Raw genomic sequence first — 23,158 nt, forward strand, 5'->3', positions numbered from 1 at the left:
ACAAACCTGATCCAGCAAACTATCCTGCTGACAGCAGCCTGACTGGTCATCTCTAGACCAGTTCTCTTCTCTTCTCAGCTGACGTTCCTGATAAAATAGACCAGACTGAATATATCCTAAGCCAGCTCCGGTTTCTGGTTTTCTCCAGTGGGTGTAGCACACGTGCTTTTCAGCTCTCCAGTATGAATGCTCATACAGAGTCATGTGTCTCCTGCTTTAAATACATTGACATGAATACAAAGGAAGGAAGAGAAAAGGAAGTAAAGGAGGTGAAAATTACCATATCAGAGCCTTTTACTGCTGGATATATGGATAAAAATATATCGTTTGTGACTCCAGTGAAATGAGAGTCTACTCTCTGTTAGGGAGTTTACTACAATCTATCTTGTTTGTGCACTTGGGGACTTCAGAAGACTGACGTTTTTGCAATGGAGCTGGAAAAAAATGGATCATTGGCCAAGGCTTAAAAAAAATTGTTTCCTTGCTGTAAAAAGATTATTAGCATTCTCACAAAGAAAGTTTTATAAAAACAAGAAACACATCTTTAGAGTAAAACTCCCTTTGATGTGAATCCTGCACAAAGCACAAAAAAGATAAAAGGGCCTGTGGGATCCTATTTTCTTCTGTGTGCACTCCCCGTTTCTGCTCTTTGCTAATGGGTCACTTGGGATGCGTGTGCTTTCCAGTGGCTGAACTAGGGCATCTTAGGAGGCACAGTAAGGATACAAAGATTTCCTAAAAGACATGCTGGTGCTGTAACAAGTTTCTTGAAGGGAGAAATACTCCTGTTTCCTTGTCCCATCTTTTCTGGTTTTGCACCGTATCTACTTCACTTTGCAGTTACTTGCACAGGAGAAGTGCAACTTGACTTACCAGTCAGAATCAGCCCAGCAATCTGCTCCTGACAGAAGCGAGTACTGGAGAAAAATCCCAAGAAATTACCTTACGGGCAATGAAGAAATGACAGTTATATACACTGAAAGTTTCTTTTCTTTGTTCCGTTCATTACAAATTGGGCTTAACTCTGAAGCACAACAATTTATACCCCTTTTAAGTGTTTAGTAAATTAAGATAATCCATATCTTTTTGAATACCGAAAATCTGTCAGAGGTCAATTACGCGCTTTGTGTTCCTCATAAAGTTATTTTCTCTTACATTTTTAACTCCTGATCTTTTGAACTCCCTTTTATTTTCCATTAAAATGAGTCCTAGCTCAGGACTACATTATTTACGACTAAATTTAATTATAATTTTATCTAACTTCTTTTATATTGAAGCAAGGCAAAACCACGCAAAGCACAACAAAAAGAACATCTAAAATCCTTTTGTAAATAATAGCTAGCTGTATCAGGATTGCAAATAAAAAGATGGGTTTTTTTTGGGTTTTTGTTTCTTTTTTTTTTGAGGGAGGAAGGTTAGCAAGTTGGACATTTCATCCTTAACTTTCCTCAGAATTCTATTATTCATCACTGTCCTATTTACCAGGTTCTTTTAGTATCTTGTGCTGATATACCACTAGCTAACTTTACCTCAGGTCTATTGCCTAAGAGTCAGCTTCAATTTCGAAGTCATTCCTTTTAATATGCTTTGAAGCACATTTTTAGAAAGTGAGGAACTTTATTTGTATACAAAAATGTTCCTTCAAGTCAATGTTACATATGTACATTATTGACTGTTGGATCTTCCACTTGTTTTTTAAGCTCACATAGTTATGAATTATGCCCACTCCTCTCATATACAGTTCAGTATTGTCAATACTTAAAAATAATAAATGATAAAATCTGTCCTGACAGAAGGAACATATCAGATAGAAACTGGCTAAATACCTTTTCAGCTGTACATGTCAGCAGTTTCCCGAAAATTGTACAGGAACTTCTGTGAGGGGAGAACTGTCTTAGTGATACTGCTTCACCTTTACTTTCCTCCCTTTTACAATCTTTCAATATTATTACTGCATTTGGTATTTTTAAGGTGTTTAGATATCGCTCAGAAAGGCAAATTTCAATCCTGAAGCTTCAAGATTAAATCTAGTTTTGAGAAATGGTGAAAATTCGGGATCATATGTTGCTTTTCTTGAGATTCCTCTAGATTCAGTAATGCATTTTTCTAATCGCTATAGCGATGAAAGTCAAAAACGGAGAGAAAACATGCTGGACTTCACCAAAACCAGAAAGTTTTGAAGATCCAGCTCAGATATTTCAGCGAATGAGTCTTGAAGTTTAGCAGCAGCTCAAACAGGTCAGTGGCGTAGCACGTCCTCTTGCATCGTCCATAGCTTGCCTGTGTCATCAATGGATGTTCCAATGTCTATGCTTTCTTCAGTTAAAAGGCTCTTGCAGTCCATCCGGACTTAATAGTTCACAAATCTCTCTATAGTTAGCAGCATTTGTTTTATGATTTAACGATTTCGAAACTCCGATTCCAAAGTGCTCTGTGGCACAAAGATTAGAGAAAAACAACAAAAAAAGCAGCATTTGGGGCAGCATGAGCCTCATGAAAATTCTTCGAAATTCTGCATTTCTGCTTATCTCGGTCCTACTGTTCACTGGAAAGCAGGCCTTGGCTCAAATTTTAAGGAATTATCTTTGATATCTGGGAGATGCTGTATTCATTGTTTGTCATCTTCCCATGTTGTCTTTGGAAGGTCAGGAGTAATAAAAGACTTACAAATTTCCTGGCAGTGCAAAAATGACATTTGAGCCAAGTGCATTGGAATAATAACTGTCTCCCACACCAACCGCACTTTGGAAGGCAGTTAGGATTTATTTTGTAAGCAATGAAGTAGTATGCTAGCTGGAATCATTTAAATACAAGAAAATTTATACATGAACCAACCAATGAAACGCCCTAACCCATCTTGTTTACCAAGCTGCCTTTTGCCTTTGTGAACAGTGTAACAGCAACGACCACAAAATATTTTCACTGACCTGATGCTTTGTCTTGTTACCTAGAAAAACAACAAAATGAGGTTATATGACAAAATTTCCGTGCAGTTCTGTAAGAAAACACGCACAGAAATATTTAGGATCATTTAAGGCTGAAATCTTAAGCTTATTTAAGATTGACTTTAAGCAAAATGAAAACTGCTTTTTTTTAAAAAAAAAAAAAAACAGCCTCCGATTAAATAATTCTGAGAAGATAATACCATATTTCATTAAGGCAGAACTTTCATAGCTCCATCTTTGATTGTTTTCTTGCCTATTCTCAGATCTACACTGGGGATAGAGGTGTGCATAGTCTTTCTCTAGATCCTTCCAAGAAGTTTGAGGACACGAGCAGGGAGGCATTCAGCTTGGCATACAGTAATGGAGAAAGAAATTGGTAACAAAGTCTGCTTGCAAAAGTTTTTGCTGGGGTTTATCTGCTTTATCTCCTTTATCTGCTTCCCCAAGATAAAACGTCTCGTTTATCATCGTGGTCTAACAGTGATATCACAGTGAGTGAAAGCTAGACCCTGCCAGCCTTGTAAATTTTCAGCTGCATGGTGCTCAGTGAAGCCACCCGCACAGAAAGGCAAAGAAAAAGTGGTATAACTGCTGACGATGGATTTTACTGCTCCCAACTCGAATGAGATCTTATCACACGAGCAGGGGCTGAGTGCAGAGCAGCTCACCTGCTCTGTACAACGGACTGATAGCAGACCTGCTGCCACAGCCTGATGCCACAGATGCCCCCAGAGGTCTATTTGGGTTGTGCTGGGTAAGCAGTGAGGGGACCAGAGGCTCATCTTGAAGTGCTTGGCTTCACAGCCTTTAGACTCCCACCCGACAAGGAGGTGACCCTTCCCTGAAAGGTGCACTCTTGTCAGCGGTACTGGAAGTAGAGCCTGGATAGGACAGAGGGAGCTTTGTTTTGTATAAGCTGCCTCTGAGGTGCGTGGGGTACCCCGTGCTCCCCAGGAAAATGCTTACCAGGCATCAGAAGGCAAAGCTGGCATGGAGATGTAGGATTTTCCTCATGGATTTTCAGGCATCATCCATTCTCCAGAAAGGAAAGGTGCCAGTATCTTTTTTTCACAAACTGAGCAGCAAACAAGTCTATTTTGGCTGGAGCTGGAGAATCACAAGCACTGTGATGTTGCCATCAGTGCTGGGTCAGTTGATGCCCTCAGAATGAGGGAGACCCTTGTTTAATCCTCCCTTCTCTGCTACACAGGGACTGAAGCACACATTTTCTCCTCTTATCCCTGGCAGGCAAGTTTCTCCACTGAAAAACAAGAAAAAGAAAATAGGGTCAGAGTGAGAAATTAAAGAAGGGGAATAACTTTCTTGGTAAGAGATGAGGAGACAGCATACAAAGACTGCTTTTACTACATAAAACTAGTTGCCAAACCAGAGCAGGGAAAAAGAACCAGCAGTCCCCAGAGACAGGTCTCCAGCAGGCTGAGGAATGACATTCCCCTTGTTTTTCCTTCTGACCAAACCCAGCTGGACAACGTCATGAGAACGGTGTGAAGAAGTATGTGCTGTTGGTTCCCACACAGCGTTTCTCACACATTTAGGTCTATAGGGTGTCCATATTCACAAGCATTCAACCTAAAAATAAAAGAAGGAAAAATTGCTGTAGGAAAATGCCACTTACCCCACTGGCTACCACTAAGTTAAACTCACGTCATACTGTAACTAAGCTACGTTTCATGTTGACAGGCAGCCTTATTTTTCACTTTGGGTTTTTGCCTCCTTTTTTTTTTTTTAAAGGTCTTGGTTGTTTACTGATGTTTACCGACAACAAAGGAAAAATTCACAGCAGAAGCGTTATTCCTCTTCATTTCAGCATGAATTAACTCCTGAGTCTCTGTGAAGCCTCCCAGGAGCATGATGAGTTACACTGGAAAGCTCTGATTCAGATCCTTATGTGATTAAACACTATACAATGTATAAACAAAGCAACACGACTTCATTTAAAAGTATTAATAATGAAATTCCATTATGGAAATTAATTCACACAGGCAGAAAAATCAGATTTTATTGCCGTCTAACAAGGTTTTGCACAGGCAAAATTCTTTATTCGTTCAACAATATAAAAGGTTACATGTTCTTTCTTGCAAACCTAGTTTTGAAAACAATGCTGTAGAAATCATTGTCTTATTCAGGATAAAGCAACACACTGCATCCAGAGGATGAAATATCTTCCACATAGCAAAGAGAAATGTGCTTAGTCAAAGGTCAAATCAAAAGGAATGGGGCATAAAGATTTCCCACTCGCCAGCAGGAAGGAAGTTTAATTATTCCAAGTCACTGCTCATCTCATTGGAGATAATAAGCTCCATGAGAACTCAGTGGCAGGCAAGTCCAGAGTCTTTCTTCCAAACAGAAAATTCAGATAGGATAAAAAAAGAAATGGCATATGTTTAAGAAAAAAAAAAAATAGAAAAAGAAATCAATGCAGGGAAAAAGTAACTGTGTAGTATCTTCACATTTAAGGACAAAGATATTTACTGTTTCCTTTGAGAAGATACGAACGTAGATCAAGTTATTTCAGACTAAAAACATTAGCAAATTTGTTCTCAAATCATAAACTTGCCAAAAAATCCTGCATCAGAAGCTAAACTGTAAATTGTCTTTCTCTAGGTGGATAGAAGTTGGGATATGACTGGATGTGCACTTCAGTCTGTGAGCACGGGACCATGCCCAAGTTCTGCCATTCAGATATAGCCTAGTTCTGTAACAGTCCCCTGTGAATAACAACCACACAGAAGATGTGAAAAAGGTGGTTTCAGGTGAAGCGAACTGTGAAGTCTGAAATAAGCTTTACAAAAAGCAACTTCTGCTCCAGGAGAGTCTATTTGCAGAATTAGTTTCAATGCGCGCAGGCTTACACACGTTAAGTGTCTGTTTATGCAGATGTTTATCCTGGAGTATTCCAATTCTGGAGACTTAATCGTGCTGTCAAAATCAGGGGGCTGGGCTCTCAGGAGGGAGAAAAGGGCTTCTCTGAAAGGCAATTCAGAAGAGGAGTCTAACCTGGCTGGTTTCTATTCCTCTTTACAAAAGACCCTCTCTCTGTAATTAAGAGAGGGAGATTTGCTCACAAAGGAGTGAAAATACCTTCTTACATGCTCATTGACTGCATCTCAATACTCATCATTGCCAAGTCACCATGTACCAATCACTGCCTAGCCCAATACCTCCCAATTTTATATATATGTATACACGCACATACTCGATCTATCTATCTATAGTAGACCTTGAAAAGAAGATACGCAGCAAGAGAATTTTGTACTGTGGATTGCAGCTGAAAACACAATCATCAAATGGCTTCTCTTTTCTTCAGTCCTGCCATTCTTCTCAACAGGACTTCCCAAGTACTTGGGACTGTATTACCTTCTTGCCGTTAGCAACATGCCCACATACCACTTAGCAGAGGAAACCATTTCCACGACTTTGATTCCTGATAGGATCTACTTTTTTTTTGTGGAGATTTACCTACATAATTTGGAAATATGACCTCCAAGAAATATTTAGAAGGAACAAAAGAAACAATGCTTTCAGATGGAAGAGGTTCTTTTGAAATGGAAACCGATCTGGAATACGTTGCTCAGAGAAAATACAGGCAATGGTATAAAGCCCTGCACCCAGAAAATTGGAAGAATTTGCAGTGTGAATAGAGATTTTAAGCTCCTACAAGATTGCACATCGTAAGGAAGATAAAAAAAATCCAGATGCATTTTTTTTTCTGATGGGGAAAAAAATAAGATTGGTATTGGGATGCAATATAAAAGCACTGGAAACAAATTTTAGGACTTTTAAAGGGTCAGTGCTCTTTTTTTCCCCCACCTTCTCAAAAGAACACATTCTAAATTCCCTTCCCCAGGTTAATTTCCATATATGTCTGTGATATATGGAGTCAAGACAACATCATAATTGTGAGGCAAACAGACATTCTGTTTTCATAATGGAAAATTCTAATAGCTTGAGACTTTTTAATTAGAGCATTGAATCTGCAGTAACAAGCTCCTTCTACCAGTGGATGGCTGATTTAGTGACTATCCAGGACTTTCCTGCATTCTTTAAAACAACGGTAAAGGAACTTTCGGGATTATTACTGAAATGTGATCTGCTTAAGGAAAGCAACAGTGAATTGTTTTCCCCTCTTTTATAGAATAAGTTTTATAAGTAATTGAAGTATGATTTCGGACACATTTACACCACGGTGCTGCTGTCTGCTGTTGTTGTGTGCCCTGCAACTGCTGTAGAAGCACAAGAGATGCAGCTGCTCTGTCGATAGAAGCACCGCAGTAGTGATGACTCACCCAGGGCACGGAAGGTGAGTATCAGTGGCTGCCATGCGCCTAAGGAAAGACTACGCTCAGACGTTTCCTATTTAATCCCTACCAAATCCAAACCTATCTAACAAAGATAAAAAAATACTATTATTATTTATTTACTTGATCGGTTATCCCACTGCCAGTTAACCTGCTGGGAATGACAAAACGCTGGCCTGTCTCCTCAGTATTTGCTCAATCAGCATTGCAGACTACGAGGCAGCGTGACTTTTTTCTGCTATCTCTGCACGAGGAACCTGAAGCACATTCTTATGAAGCAAAGCAAATTTTTCAACAGCCTCTAAAATCAGGTTTTAAATTGCTGAGATCATTGGCTTCCAATAGAACTATTTCTGGGAAGCTGGGAAAAAAGTGGAGATAGTGAGATCTCATTTCACTTCCTCCAGATTTTTCTCCCAAGAGAGCTCAGTTGCAAGACAATGACTTGGTAGGGGCTGCAGCAGGTTTTCATAAGGACTGTGATTTGGGGTATCCGCCTCACAGATTTGGCTATGGATACTTTAAGATTTTATATGAAGCGCAAGAACTCCAGAAATAGGAATCTGACCTAACATGAAGCAAAGGAAAAATGGCTTGAATTCACACTTAGAGAAGAGTGGGCTTCATATATGCATGCTTGTTTTTCTGTATTGTTCTCTGTCAGCAGAAAAGATGCATTAGTGGCAATGCATTACACTGTGCAGCAAAGCTGAAGAGGTGCCTAAACCCTAGGAACAAAAAAAATCTCCAAACGGTCATGCTCGTGGCACTTCAAAAAAAAAAAAAAAGCCCCGACACAAAAAACCGAAACCAAACCAAATGAAACCAAACGAGTCCCAAACCCCAGGACAGCATTAAAGCTACAGCTTGGTAAAGCAGTCTTACTTTTGCTTTGTGTCCTGTTTTACACTAGCTCTGCACACTGCTTGCTATGGTATCATCCCAGTTTCGTTTTTCCTTAACTGAAAATAAAGCAGCCCATTTTTAGCTTAGCAGATGTGAAAGTAAAACTTAAGCCATTGTTCTGGTATTTCTCAGTTCCCACCTTCATCATTCTGAACCTCTGGCCAGCTGCAATTCAACTTGACAGAGAAGGAAAAGCCTTTTGTATGTTATCTTCCAGGATGTTTCATGAAAGTAGGTAGTCAGGAAGACAAAAGGAATGCCATTTGTGCACCTCTCCCCCAGGGACAGTATTCCACAAAAAGGAACTCCGTGTTATTATTAATGAGTTTGATAATAAAAGCTGGTCACAGACCAAAGCTGTGGCCTGCTGGGTTTTATACACAGAAAATCTCTGCTTCGCGCTTTCCGTAAAGCACAAATCAACAGATGGTGAGAACAAGAGACAGCAGAGATCAGTATGGTAGGCAGGTCCGTGGTACGTGCCTTGCCATCAGTGCTTTTTCAGGCACCACCACAAAAGAAAATTTTTAAGGGGGACACAAACATATTATGCTCCTTTGTAGGTAGGAAAAGCGCAGTCGCTTTGTGTAGTGAAGTAGAGCTGAAGAGACAGAACATTGATGCATTCCCATTTGTTTGAAACCTCACCAAGTCAGCCGCCACAAACAGGGAACACCTGAGAGCCTACAGTTCTCTCACATGCTGCATCTGCAAACTTCAAAGCCAGCGACCTAAACTCCTTTGGGGTGACCCATTTAGCTTATGTTTACAGTGTTGTGCCTAACGACACCATTCCACTATTTCAAGCTCTGTCCCACTCTCGGGAAAAGAGAAGCACTAGAAAGGTTTTGTCTTAGGATAGATATCGCCCCGCAGAATTAAACACCCTCCAGGCTCTCCCTCTTTCAGCCTTTTACTCAGAACTAGTCTCGTGCTTGTTTCAGTTCTGTTTTACCCGTTCTCCTTTCTCAAGTCCACTTAGTGCATGGGCTTCCATCACTGATAGTGCTGCCTTCCGCCTACACGCACTCCTACCAGTGTGTTGGGCAGGTAAGAAAGAAAAGTATCTAACACGGATAAATACGGATGTGTATACAATGGAATGGCAGGAGGAGGGGTAACAAAAAAGAGCCCAAACCAATAACAGATTGGGTGTGTTTTGGATAGCCATCAATAGTGTGTATGCCTTCAGCTGTCCTTTACACTGTCTGAGTGGTTTGCACATTGAGAGGCTGTTACCAAAAGAGCACATCTGCTGGAAGCAGCACTCCAGGCATTTGCCTAAAGAAGCTGTCAAGGGGATAACGTCAAAGAGGACCAGACACCATCAGGAAAAAAGAAAGGGTTGGTGTGGGGGTGTGTGGATCATTAGCAGGGAAGAAGGAAACTGTTTGGAGAAAGAGGCTGCCTTTCAAGAAAGAATAGATGCAGGGATCAAGAGAACAAATATTTTCTTCAGCTTGACTTAAATTTACTGAACACCCTACAAATGGACGAAAAACTCATGCAGGGGAATACATACAAGTAAGCTGGAGTGCTTTTGGCTGGTTTCTCCGGATTTGTACTTCTCTTCTGCTAATCATAGAATAATTCATTTCTGTACCTCTCTGGAAGTCTGTGCATCTGTTTGAGCTGGTGGTGCCGTGCCCACGAAGACGTGACCTTTTGAGTTGGTGCAGTGACAGGACAGCACCTTTGGAACCAGCAGCAGTGAACGGAGCTGAGGTTCCCCATCCCTGTTTCCTGTGGACAGAGCGTCGGTACCAAAAAAGTGAGAAAGGCTGGAGCTCACCACACAGCTGGCTCCTGCTGCCAGACTGGAGCAGGGACAGAGGTGCCACCAGTATGTCCAGGCACCTGGTGCACTCCAACACACCCTCTCAGGAGACTGACAAACTGCTCTTCTCGTGGGCACAGAGAGAATAGTGCCTGTTAGTGAGAGGCTCCCACGGCTAATTGAACCTGCTGGCATTGTTTTTCCTCCCCCTTTTTTGCTCTTATGATGGCTCATGTTCACTACCAAATTTGTGTAAAAATTGAGTGTAGTAGGTAAGGTAAGATTGCCTCAAACACCTTAGTGCTTTTGAAAGAGTTGGATCTAGGAGATAAATCTTACCTAATGTACTTCAGGAGTTGTAAAATGTTACCTTTGTGGGTTTTGCTTCTTTTTACATGTAAACCAGAGTAATATCCTGTTTTCTGTCAACAAGTAAGCCTGAATTAACCGAAGCTGTAACTCCCTGGTTACCCTGAGAAAATGTAAGGGCAGACTATTGTCAAAACACGTGGCTCTGCCTCTTTGGCAGCAGCCTGTGCTTGTGTCAGTACAGAGCGACTGCAGAATCACAGTCTCAGCTTTACTCATCTTCCCCAGACTTGTATTGTCTCACGAAGACAAAAGAAATACCGCAGACCATAGCTTGAAGGCATGCCCTTAATATGTTACCTTCACTTCCACAGCCCCAGGTGTCAGTCCTATTGAGTGTTTTTATGAATAGTGTCCCAATATCATAATTTGGATCCTCAATCTCAGACCCTGCAGCAAGAAGAGGAGCAAGGCTGCCCTGTACTATGTTGCACCTTCCTTAACCCTTGTAGTCTCTGGGTTTCCACGTCTATACTTTTCACTAACGAAAACATCAGCACAATGTGAAGAATCTCCTTTCTGTCTGAGAATGAAACGCAATACAAAATATTCCTTTTTGTTCATTCCTGGCCTAAAGTTGACTCCTGTTCTCATCTTGCAAAGGAAACAAACCGCTAAACCAAACAAAAGCATCATATCTTTCTTGTTGTTCTGTGACAACTTGGGAAGTGTTGACTTCTCTCAGCACCGATGCCCTCCATGAGAGACAGCTGGCTTGAGGTGCTTACAGTTCCTCTAGCTAATCATCTCCTCTGGCATGGCACATCCTACTACCTCCCTTGTGCTTTCAAACCTGAGGGGTTACTCCTTTCCTTGTAGGTTACATATAAAAAGGATGAATCCAACACAACTACAGTTTATGTTAAATTGAGATTGTAAAAACTACACTTGAGAAATCCTCAGTAACATCTGCTGTACTGGAAAACATCTCTTCTGTATAGTATGGCAAAAGAGGGATTCCATAGTTGAGAGTTTAAGCAACATTTCGTGATTCCAGAGAGAACCTTTTTTTCCAGCAAACTTGGATATTAGCTGGAGGCACATAACAAATCCTGATTTTTATTTTTATTTCAGTTTTTAAAAAAGTATGAATTATCAAAATTATCATTATGGTTCACAACAAGCATTGGTCTTTGCTCATATTACACATATGTTTAGGATTCTTGAAGTAAGCTTGATACTGTTAAAGCTTTAACTCAAATCAGGCTCACTGACATGATAAGAAGTATTTCTATTAACATCAGTGGGATCTAGATCAGGGTTGATTAAAAAAAGCCCAACAGTTGTGTCAGCTTTTGCTTTTAGTAGCAAAATAAACAAGAGGATAATAATTGAGGAACACAGTTTGGGTAGTATTAAAGTTTTAGGTTCTTGAACGAAAATCTTCTCACAGGATTTCAGCTTATATAGCCTAAGACAGAACTATAGAAAAATACCGTGGAAGCTGGGAGGACTTTTATGCTGGTATAATGGTCACATTGGGAATAATGAGTGAAACACAAGTTGCAAAAGCTTGCAGATTCTAGCAGAGGAACTAATTCGAACAATAAGAGGAACCAAAATACAGGGAACGAAAATAATTAGATTAGCTTAATTGTTACCATTTCTAAATAACGTCAGGCATGGAAATGTTCAGTAATTCTGCAAGAGGAGTAACCTGTGAATGGCAAAAAGCAGTGCTCTCTAACAGGCACAGCTGGCAAGAGAAGAGGCAACCTGTTCGACACAAATCTTGTTCATTCTTCCTGCACACTACCTCAAAAATTCAGCCCCTTTTTCTTTGCTAAAGCTCCGATTCACATTGTCTCACATGTTCACAACTGAAGCTTCCTCTTCCTGGTTTCAACAAATCTGCTTTTTCTCCTTGCAAAAGCCGTTTAACACATTACAGTAAAAATTATCTCACTGACTTATCTCTTTTATATTTTCACCCACTCTGAATCCCTCATCTGCTACTTTCTTCTCCTAATGCATCAAACAAGCTCTGTACCTTGCTATTACCCACTTCTCTTGAAACACACACTGGTGAGTACTTGCTTGCAGCTGACCAAGGAGATAAGAGGTGGCTCTCCAGCTGCTGGTGCTCTCCAACATTGCCTCTTCCTTTTCTATCACCTTCTTTTAGCAAGTGAAAAACTTCCTCTGAAGAAAATCTACAAAGTCACTTCAAATCTTTTCTTAAGCCTTACTGACATCTGCCCATGTCCACAGCACTTGACAGTGACTCATTACCCCTACACTGTTGTTACTCCCTTTATACTTATTCCAAAATCTCAAGCTCAGCTGGATGCTACCTTTGGTTTTGCATCTGCTCATTTTCTGATCACGTACTCAGGTGACAAGATCTGCGAGGTGAGGGCTGAGCTTTGTTTCCTACAGCAGTATATGACTGGTTTAGAAACATTCCATTACAAGATGGGAGGTTAAGCTTTTCAGAGATGTGCGCTCAAGATGTCAGCTCATGTAAAGCCTGGGACATACGTAGCTGACAGCCAGCTTCCTCATGTGCCTCAGAGTGCTGAGCCTGTATTTAGTTTTGAAAACATCCCTGGCTTTTTCTTTCAGCTGAGATAAAGTGATATGCATCCTGGCCAGCTGCCTCAGGGAAGTGGTGAACAGACCACTGTGATACCTCAGGTTAGAAAGCGCTCTGCGAGCAGTCACCCACCAATACCCTTTTGGATTATTCTATGATAAAGGAATCGAGTCCCTAAAAGGAACAGGGACAAAAAGCGACAGTACTGCATTTCAATCCACTTTATTAGGCTGATATGCCTAAGGTTTGGTTCCCTCCGACTGCCTCCAGTCATCAGCTGTGAAGGCACTACTGAAGTGCTGCAGGGCTCATCACAGTGAGAATCTCCTCATTGTGCATTTTGATTCATCAAGAACTGTCACGGGGAAACGACTTGGGAAACAGATAGCTGTGTACCTGTACACAGAATAGGGTCTGTGCACCTGATCTCCTTTGCAGAGCCGAACTGCAGTCACCAATCTTGTGACTGAGGGAGCTGGTCGTGCTGTAGAGCGCGACAGAAGGAATGAAGAATGACTTTTGTGGGATAGGGAGGACTGGATTTTTGGGTAGCCTTGGTTCCTCCCTTTGCAGTCTTCTCGGCCTTTTGGGGCACATATTAAGGGCTGGCTGTAGATATATAGGCAAATTTGTCACCACCAGGCGAAAGTTCTCACGTGAACAGGCAAGCTTTCTAATAAAATTCAAGATTTTTAATTTAAGCATTCTCATCATTACTTGTGGAAGACTCAATGCAGATGTACAACAAATCACTACTCATGTATCATTCATTGACATCAGTAATTTTCAAAGAAATGATGCCTTGGAAGGTGCTCTCATTTCTCTTAAGAAAGGAAATAAACACATGCAACTAAAGAAATAAATATTAGGAAGAGTATGTGTATGCTGCTTTGGTGTCATGATCACCCTAATTAGTCAGGGACTGACAGTAGAACATGCAACACTAAAATCATGGAGGAACAAATTGGGCAAATGGCAAGGTCTGCAGGTGTCTATTGGAAGTAGATTTTAGAATTAACAATTTTACAATTGCACACCCATGTAAAGTCATATCCTGTAAAGAAAGGAGGAGTTGGGCAGAGAATAGAAAAAGGCAAAAAAAAGGCAGGGGGAGTTGTGGAGCAAAGCATCATTGCTGAAATGAAAAAGAGGTTCAGAAGTGAAAAAAGAAAGGCCAGTAAGAAGGGACTTGGCCATCAGGCAGCCAAGGCCACTTCTCAACAAGCAGTGACAAATCACTCCATCTCAGCCCGCTCAGAGCCCGTCTCTTTCCTTTCAGAGTGAAAGCAAAGGATGGTGGGGGGCATTTGGGAGCAGGAGACATGCCCTGTACAGATTTGGCAGAGGCCACAAGATCTCTAGTCCGCAGCACTTGCACATCCAGGTCACTGCACAGTGACACACCGCTGACAGTCAACAAAAAGAAAACCATTTACTTTAGAGATTAGCCCTGGAAAATGGGAACGACCATTCGGGACCCAACGGCCCAACAAAAGCAACATCTTTTCTCATTACTGGGCTCTTTCATAGAGTAATTAATCTTTTCAGAAAGCTTCTAGGCAGCAGACTCTTAGATTTGTCTCTCCCTGCTGCTGCCGAACAGTCTTTTACTGTGTGAGCAGCTCGAGTCATCTGAAAGGGTGCAGCCTCTCGGAAATCATGGGTTGCTGAGGGCGAGCAAAGGTGATGGAAGCAAGCCCTTGCAGTGCCGAGTCCCGCCTGACCTCAGAGGAGCCGCTTCATTTAGAATAGCCTTCTCTTCATTTCCTGGGGCTTAAATTATCATAGCACATTCCTTGCTTATGAACGTTTTAAGGCTGACGTTATATTGCAATGTTAAAATTGGAATGTCATTTCAGGAAAACCTATAGCCACCCATGAAAGAAAAATATAAACTACAACAAATAAAGAAGTCAATGTGAAAAACTTCTTGGGAATAATACGGAGGTATCTGTAAATAACACATATACAGGTTTAATAGCAAATAACCACACACAGAGATTGCTGAAAGTAACTATGAGAAAGCTGATAAGGGAAAAAATATGAGGCTATACGTGTAAATACTGAGGAAGAACAAGGACCTTATGATGTGACATTCTCAGAAAATATGGATTCTAAGCATATCTCTATAGCAGTGAATTTGGTAACATCTATATTAATCCATTATAAGGAGTTTCCCTCTTTTCAAAACGCCTGTGCCAGTATCTACCATTTCTCAAAAATCTGCTGCTTTCAATAATCTAACTACTAATCAAAACACAACACTACGGTACTTCATGAAATCAGCCCAAATGCCACAAATAGGTAGTATTTGGAAAAGGATTTTGTTATGAAAAGCTCCTTTCTCATGTCATCCTTTTTCATTCGGTTTTACCTTTCACGTTTAGTTAGAATTTCTGAAGATCCCTCTTTCTCTCACTGTCAAAAGAAACAACGAAATATTGCATGTAAATTTTCCAAAGGCTTTATCAAGGGATATTTCAGGCCGGTTTTTAGAGGAAAGTGCAGTTTTCTCTTCACGCCCTTAAAAGCCGGGTGCCTGGCAAGATACAGCTGAACACCCAGGGCCCGGTCAGTGCAATCACCCGCGTTTTCAGAACAGGTTATGACTACAATGCTCTAAGGTTACCATCCAGCACGGAAAGCATCCACGTGCGCTTTGTGCCAAGGTCTAAGGGGCAACCAACAGCAGCCTGCAGGCTCGAGGCGCAGCCTGGGACTCGTAGCCAGGGCAAGTCGAGGATCAGTGCTTGGGTGCACATCCCAGTTCCCAGGCAGGTTTTGCATATTGGGCTCTGCTTAGCAAGTAGATTTACTCCTCTGTGTTCCACAGAGAGCAGTGTGTAGCTGTGCTGCTGAAGCATTCCGCATGAAATGAGGCATCACACATGGAGCAAAATTCAGAAGTCACTGGGGTCAAGACCACCTTTTGTGGTCTTTTCAATCAGCTAGAGAAGACCTCCAGAATTCCCTCTGCTGCATGACCCAGCCTGAGGACTCCGGCATTAGCGATGGTTAATTCCTCTTCTATCTGGTACCTTTAAAGGCTGCATCAACCCTGACACTTCTTGGAATTTCTTTCTCGCAATTAGAAATTTTAATATTTTTTCCTTTTTTTTTTTTTCCCCCTTCTTTTTTGAAACCAGTTGAACTGGAGAGAGGGCTCCATTTTAAAATGTGGCTGACATTAAGGTGATGTTTCAGTGCAGGAATATATAATATACCTCTGCAGTGTACCACTGCGCATTGTTTAATTCTCCAAATGGCCAAGAGGCAGAGAGCAGTAAAAGAGATCGGCTACACAAACCCAGCAGTGACACAAGTTGCTTAAGTAGAGCCCTTCGGACCGATACTTTTCTCATGCTTGCCTTTTTTTTTTTTTGTTTTTTAGCCAGGACAGGCATCTTAATAGCACAGATACGCTTTAATATGGTACAATCCATGTACTTCAAATTGTTCCCTGGAGCTATCCATGAGGTTGCTAAGTAATATGATCATTAAAAGAGAGTGACAGCCTCGCATAAGATGGAGCATTAGGGAATATCTAGACCTGGGGACTGTCTGAGAGTCCTCCCTGACCCAGAAAGCACAATAGCAAGTGAGTAGAGAAATGAAACTAAAGAGTATCCCAGATGAGCCCCCTCCTTATTCTGGTCTCTTTAGTTGAATCACTTCTACCCTACTTTTTACTCACCCCGTTGACTGCAGGCCAGGCCCAATAAACAAACCAGGTGATTCCTTTATACATACAAGTGGGAATCCAGTGGCTGAAGCAAAGCAAAGCCCAGAAACACGCTCCGGCTTAGACATTGCCAGAAGAAACCTGGGTCCTCCAGGCTTGCTCTCTGCAGCACTGAGCACAGCAAGGGTGAAGCACCAGCAAACAGCTCAGGGGAGAGTTAAACAGCTCCTTCGCTTTGCCAGGGATGTAGGTTTTACCTGTCTTACAGGGATCCAAGGCAGACAAGGCACCTGTGTCCCAGCCAGATTCTCTGGAGTGGTTTGTATTGGCAGATCCAACACAGAAGGTCACCACGCTTCACAGTGGACAGGGCTGTCATGGATCCAAAGCAAAGGCAAAGAAAGCTGGGAAGAGCTTGAAACGGGTCCACCTTAAATAAAACAAGATGAATCATATCCACTGCTCATGCAATTGTTCTCTCACTGCAAGAGCAGCTTTCAAATTCAAAGGCCATCCTTTCTGGACCTCCAAGTCATGTATTCAGAGAGCCATCGGACAGACCTCTGTTCCTTGGAGTGCCTAGAGAAAGAGAAGGACATGCCTCTGTAAGACAGATCTCAGCTGAATATGCAGCTGGGATCTAAGGCATCTTTCCAATACTGAGCTTTGGTTGTTCCCTTTCTTCTACAGTCAGTGGGACTCACCCAGCAGACCTGCTCTGACGCTGCCTCACTGCATTTGAACTGCACGAGAGAAACTGAACAGCTATTCATGCTTAGGAAATACTTCAAGTCAGTTTGAACGCTCATAACAAATTACAAGCAGATGTGCGAAGAGATAAGAATGCACAGCCTGAACCATGGGTTTTGTGAGATTAACAGAACAGGGTGGCTACATCCTGCAGAATTAAATATCTCTTCCCAACACATTGGTGCCTGCTAAACAGAGGAGCAGGCAGAGAAGGGACAATGCCTAAATTTTCATTCCGCAATGGCACTCAGATTACAACTCCTGTCACTAACATCCGATAATGACCGCTAGCCCAGGCAAACTGGAATTTTGAACACAGAACAAGTTGTAGCGTTTTGTTTTGTTCTGCTTTTTTTTTTGGTTGTTTTTTTAAACTTTCCCCCAGACCTCTGAGCTGCTCTGAGGGTTAGCCCTAGCCAAGCTGGCAATTTCTCAGAGAAAAAAAACTTCTTTTCCTCAAAGGATATGGTCAGGGGACATTTACCGCGGGAAAATTATAGTTCTTTTTTTAGTAACAGACCCAGCAGCACACAGTGAGCCAAAAGGGAACTCTGTAACGTGGGGAAGAGAAATGGGGATGTCTGAGCAATCTTACCTCTTCTCACAATCTTGTCTTGAGATATTCTGCACCCTACACTGCACCTATGGACAGTGTAAGCATCTCAGCTTAACTTTAGTCTGCTCATTACGTGTTCTTAAATGCTGCAGGGGAAAAACTCAGCAACAGGATTGTGCCAAGGGCATTCTCACGACTTTGGGTGACTGCTGGCCTTCAAATGCTGCAGTAGTGAAAGCTAGAGAAACAGCAAGGCACAAGTGGGAACCATTTCCCACGGAGGTCCAAGCCGAAAGTCTGCTGGCTATGGCTGAAGAAGGAAGATTCTGTGGACTCAAATGTTTTTGTGATCCTTCAGCTTCCCTACGTGGCATTAAGCATGGCTCGGGCAGACTGAACAGCAACACCTACAGCATGAGCTCTGCGCCAGAAGCTCCAGAGCAGGTATTTGTCACTGCAGGTCTGCAGCCAATAACGGCAGGGTTGCACATGATCACCCAGCAGCACTACATTGTTCTGGATCAGGCCATGGTATTTTTGGCAGATAAGCCAGAGTACACACCACAGAGTGCTTTTTGTGCTGTTTTTTGTGAGAATAAGCAATACTTAATCTGTACAACATTAAGCTGTTGAGCCTACTGCTTTTAAACAAATCTGAACTGGCAGCATGAGTTTACACTGGATCACTGCTGTGTGCCATGTGACCAGAACCTCTCCAATCCCTATCTAGAAGATCTAAAGTTGGATTTGCTATATAATCAATAGATGGCCGCAGCTGAACTCTTTAAAATGAATCTGCATCTTTAAAATGCACTGCATGCCACCTGGTACACTGCTACTAACAACATCAGTAGAAAAGCGTGTTTCAAAGACAACTGAACTTCCCCTAGCCCCTCTCCCTCTTGATTCAGCAGTAGACAGAACGCCAGTAGGGTGAAATAGGATGAGCATATGGATAAACTCATTACTGACATTCTTATAGCATTTAACTTCTGTCCCTAGGCTTGTTTAAATGCAATTTGTGGTGCACCTTCTCTTTTTTTCTCAGCAAGGACCGCTGAGATGGAACATATACACAGGCTAAAGCTAGAAGAGATCCAGTGGAAAAGTGGGGGACGAACTGAGGATGCACGTACCGAGGGTGATGAAATGTTCTATGGAAACATCATGCCTCATAGGAAGGTAAATACGCAGCTGAGAGGCAATGATGTAAGAGTTACGGGAAACAGCAGTCTGCGACCATTACCACACTTACCTCAAGAACAGAAAACAGGAATTCAAGTCATGAAGCAATGCTAATGAAGGGGAGGTGGTTCATGGCGTGACTAACGCTTGCAAAGATACTCGGTTCACATGCGCACAGGCTACAGAAGCTGCTGCCATTCGTGCAGCCAGGGAGTATAAACAATGGGCAGCTGATTGCAGCTGACGTGTAATCTCAGGAGCACGGAGAAAGCAGCAATATTAGACTTGATAATGAGAGGGAAGAATTAGCCCCGTTTTGAGGCTAAATAGCAAACGCAGTTGCCAGTAAGAAAACTCAGGAAAGCAAGCCATGCCATCATTTAAAACATATTATGGCTGATGTACGGAATATCAATCTTATCTGGCCAGCAGGGCAGGGCAAACCACAGGCATGAATATTGAATTAAGTACCAGATTTTGTTCGAAAGACAAAATAGAAAAGAATAGTAGACAGGAAGTCTCTACTCTCTCCCAAAGAAGATCTCTCTAAAAAGCATCAGTAATTTTAAGAAGACAGTCTCCAGGACAGCAGATTGAGTTTAGAGGCAGACCCTTCTGTGCCTACCAGTTGGTTCATCTGAGCCTGCTCAAGCATAGGATTCAAAACATGGAATCTGGTCAAGCCCAGGCAGAACAGCAAAGAGCAGCTGTCACAACCTCTTCTTCAAAACTGGTGTCAACCCAAAGCCACTGAGCAGTGTACTGTAAATAACTGAGGTCACTCAACCTGACCAAATAGGCCTCCCTACTTTATATACCCGTGGCATCCGCAATGTCAGGCAGAGTTTCTGCTGTGACAGGATACAAATCAGACATTCAAACCTTTGCCACATCACTAGGTACAATTATTAATGGAAGACCTCAGCTGCCTGCCAAGGGACCCGATGTCAACCAAACCAGATCCAGAGAGACTCTTTGTCTTAAAACTCACAACACTCCAACCTGAAAAGAGGAGAGGTCATGAAAGAAAGCGCCAAGGTGTGACAACTATTAAATACGCTGGGAATGGAACATTAGACTGAATATTCACAGGCTGCAGCTGAGCAGAAATGAAGTCCCCTAACATTGGATATCCTTTGAGGAACCTAAGAGCTATTAAGAATATATTCACAAGACTTTAGCTACTGCTTAAGACTTTTGCAACTTGTGAAGCTTTTAAAAAATTGGTTTACAATGAATGCTGTAAGGTAAGAATAGACTGAAGAACCGGAATTCATAAAACAAAGTAAAAAAGAAAAAAAGCTGTGAATGAGACACCAATTTTGAAGTATTACAGCCTTTACAACAACTACAGCAACACTTCTGTTCCCCAATAGGAGACTGGGGAACAGCAGCACTGATGTAAAACTAATGGCCTACAGCACACAGGAGTAGATAGACACAAATGCACATGGGTGGAAAAGTAGATACAATCTACACTCTTGGGCACGGAGCAAATCTTTTGCAATGTAAAGGGGATACGTGGTCTGCTCACAACACCACCACAGTGCATGTTGCAGCACGGGATATCGCACAAGCGTGATGACAAGTGGGCAGTTGACTACCTGTGGCAGACACGTGTAGCGGGCACTGTTTCCAGGGCCAAGCACTACACCCCCATGCACTGCTACAGGCTCTGAAGAACTGTAAGCACTCTGCCAACATATAAGAATACTTCTCTGTTGGGCTTTGGCTGAGCCAAAAGACCCACACCCCAAGGCTGGCCATGCTGTCAGGAGTAATTACCACAGAGACTGCTCTCTAAGAAGTAAGTACTTGACTACACAAGATTAGATCTATTCAAAAGGGATAAAGTGTAATCCAGAAAATTATGGGTTGGTAACTTCCCACTTGGAATGTCAGCCACTTTTAGGCATGTCACTAACAATACTGGACTCCAGACTAAATAGTAATTCTTTGCAAACGAGCGAGATGTTTACACAGTACTGCCCTACTTCCAGTTCCTGAACTTTGTCTTTTTGAAGTTCACAGTGTAATCCCAAATGTAATTCATTAGAAGAGGCACTCCCATTTCCCTCCTGTATTTGTCATGAAGCATCTACAAAAGAGTAATACGGAGTATCTCAATTTTAGCAGCTGTTGCCACATATCTCATCTGAGAGAGGACTAAAGCCAGGACAAATTTTCTGCTATCCTTTCAGGTCATGTACGTGATTTTTGAAGCATGTTTCTAACCAGTTGATTCCAACAAGGTATGACACTAAGGTTTTTAAAAAGCTTTTCCAATAGCATTTTATAGTGGAGTTGTCCAAGACAAGAAATGGCACATTAGCGATGCAAAAAGCTTCTAACTTTGTAAAATGCAGTTCTACAGAATGCGCCCTTTTTTTTTTTTTCCTTTTCCTTCCATATAATAGCCTCTGCATACTTTCTGACTCTTTATCGGTCTTTTCTGTTTCAAAATCCATTTATGCAAGGTATTTGTCAAAGCTTGTTTATTTGCTTGCAATCCATGGAAATACTATGTGCTATTAAAATCAAGTCAACATTGATTTAACAGTCTCTCTGGGAACTTTTACGTTCAGTATCAATCTCTGCCTCTTGTAATAGCAGCCTTGTTTAAGCTCAGTGCCTGAGGCCAAAAAGGAAAGGAAAGCTCTTTACCACTGAGACACCTGGAGTGGAGCCTGCCTGATGATGAAATGGAGATGAATGAAATGGACTAATGAAATGGTAAGGAGACACGCTTTTTGCTTACATAGTTTGGATGATCCTCTGGTTTAAACCAGGGATAGAGTTTTTTTTTTTCTTAATAGCTAGAATAATGCTGTGTTTTAGAATGGAATTTGATATGAGAAGAAAGTTGATAAAATACTGGTTTATAGTTGTTGCTAAGACATCAAGGATTTTTTGGCTTCTCATGTTTTTCCAGTGTGCAGGTGCACAATGAGCTGGGAGGAAGCATAGCCAGAGCAAAGGACTCACAACCCCTAGCTTAGGATTTCATTATAGAGTCAAGAATAAGGCCCAAATTGGCCAATGGAATATTCCATATCACGCAACGTCATGCTCAGTATATAGATGAGGGTTGGCCAGGAAGCTTTGTCTTTCCCTGGATTGCCCTTTTTGGATCTCTCTTTGAGACTCTCATTCTTCTGGGATTGTGGTTTTGGGACTTCTCTGTATCAGGATCATTAGCTGGAGATGGGACAGGCGCTGGTCAGCGAGTGGTGAGCAATTAGACTTGCATCACTTGTTTGTATATATTATCATTTTTATATATTATCATAACTTTCATTATTATTTTTTCATTATTACTTTTATCATTATTACTTTAATTTTATATCAATTATTAAATTGTCATTGTCTCAACCTGTGGGTCTCCTTCCCTTCTCTCCTTTAATTCTCTTCCCCATCCCCCAGGGGTGGGGGAGGGTGAGCAAGCAGTTGCATGGTATTTAGTGGCTGGCCGGGCTAAGCCACAAGACTATTACCAAGTGATTTGTCATTACAAAAGAAGAAAAATCAGCTCATTTTGACCAGAAAGCTTAGATTAATTTTATATACTTCTCAATTGGTGTTTTTCAGTAATGGCCCATTTAAATTTGCTGGTCCCTGCTACTGCCAGTCTAGTCTTGGAAGAACAACTTTTCTTACCCATACTGCTGGAAGCAAGAACAGAAACGTGTTTCCCAGCATAACAATAATGCTATGAAGGCTTCAATAGTCTGACAACAACAGTCAGGATCCTGTAGAGAACCATACATAAAATAAACATCCCAGCAAAGACAGGTATAAATGGTTCAAGAAAAAATCTGAGCAAACTTCTGAACAAAGAGGCTACAAAGAAGAAATGGAACTTGGAGAAGGAAAAGGGAAGGGTTTAGAAGAAACATCAAGAAATTATACACTACTTACTCATGCCTGAAAATTAAACCTGAAGCATCTTTATAAATAGGCACGTAGTACACCATGACCTCATACCTTCAAGTCAGCTCATTTGTATAAATGATTGAGACCCTCAGATGGAAAGCTTGGCATACCTACAACACACACATGGGCTTCAACTGGGTTTAAGTATACACAATTTTAATTTTTATTATACCTGTTCCTGTCTATCGCTTTTAGTCTTA

The 23,158-nt window shown here is 41.7% G+C and overlaps 1 long non-coding RNA gene across 1 annotated transcript; it reads right to left on the bottom strand.

Annotated features, from left to right (window-relative positions):
• Positions 1–992: 992 nt before the first annotated feature.
• Positions 993–17,290, bottom strand: LOC147528684 (uncharacterized). The gene is made up of 3 exons (XR_015222160.1): positions 16,792–17,290; positions 3,912–4,535; positions 993–2,947 (listed from the first exon to the last, which is right to left on the bottom strand). It is a non-coding gene; the product is annotated as an uncharacterized LOC147528684 (long non-coding RNA).
• Positions 17,291–23,158: the final 5,868 nt, after the last annotated feature.

This window comes from Tauraco erythrolophus, chromosome 5 (genome assembly GCF_009769465.1).
Source record: "Tauraco erythrolophus isolate bTauEry1 chromosome 5, bTauEry1.pri, whole genome shotgun sequence".
Classification (NCBI taxonomy): domain Eukaryota; kingdom Metazoa; phylum Chordata; class Aves; order Musophagiformes; family Musophagidae; genus Tauraco; species Tauraco erythrolophus.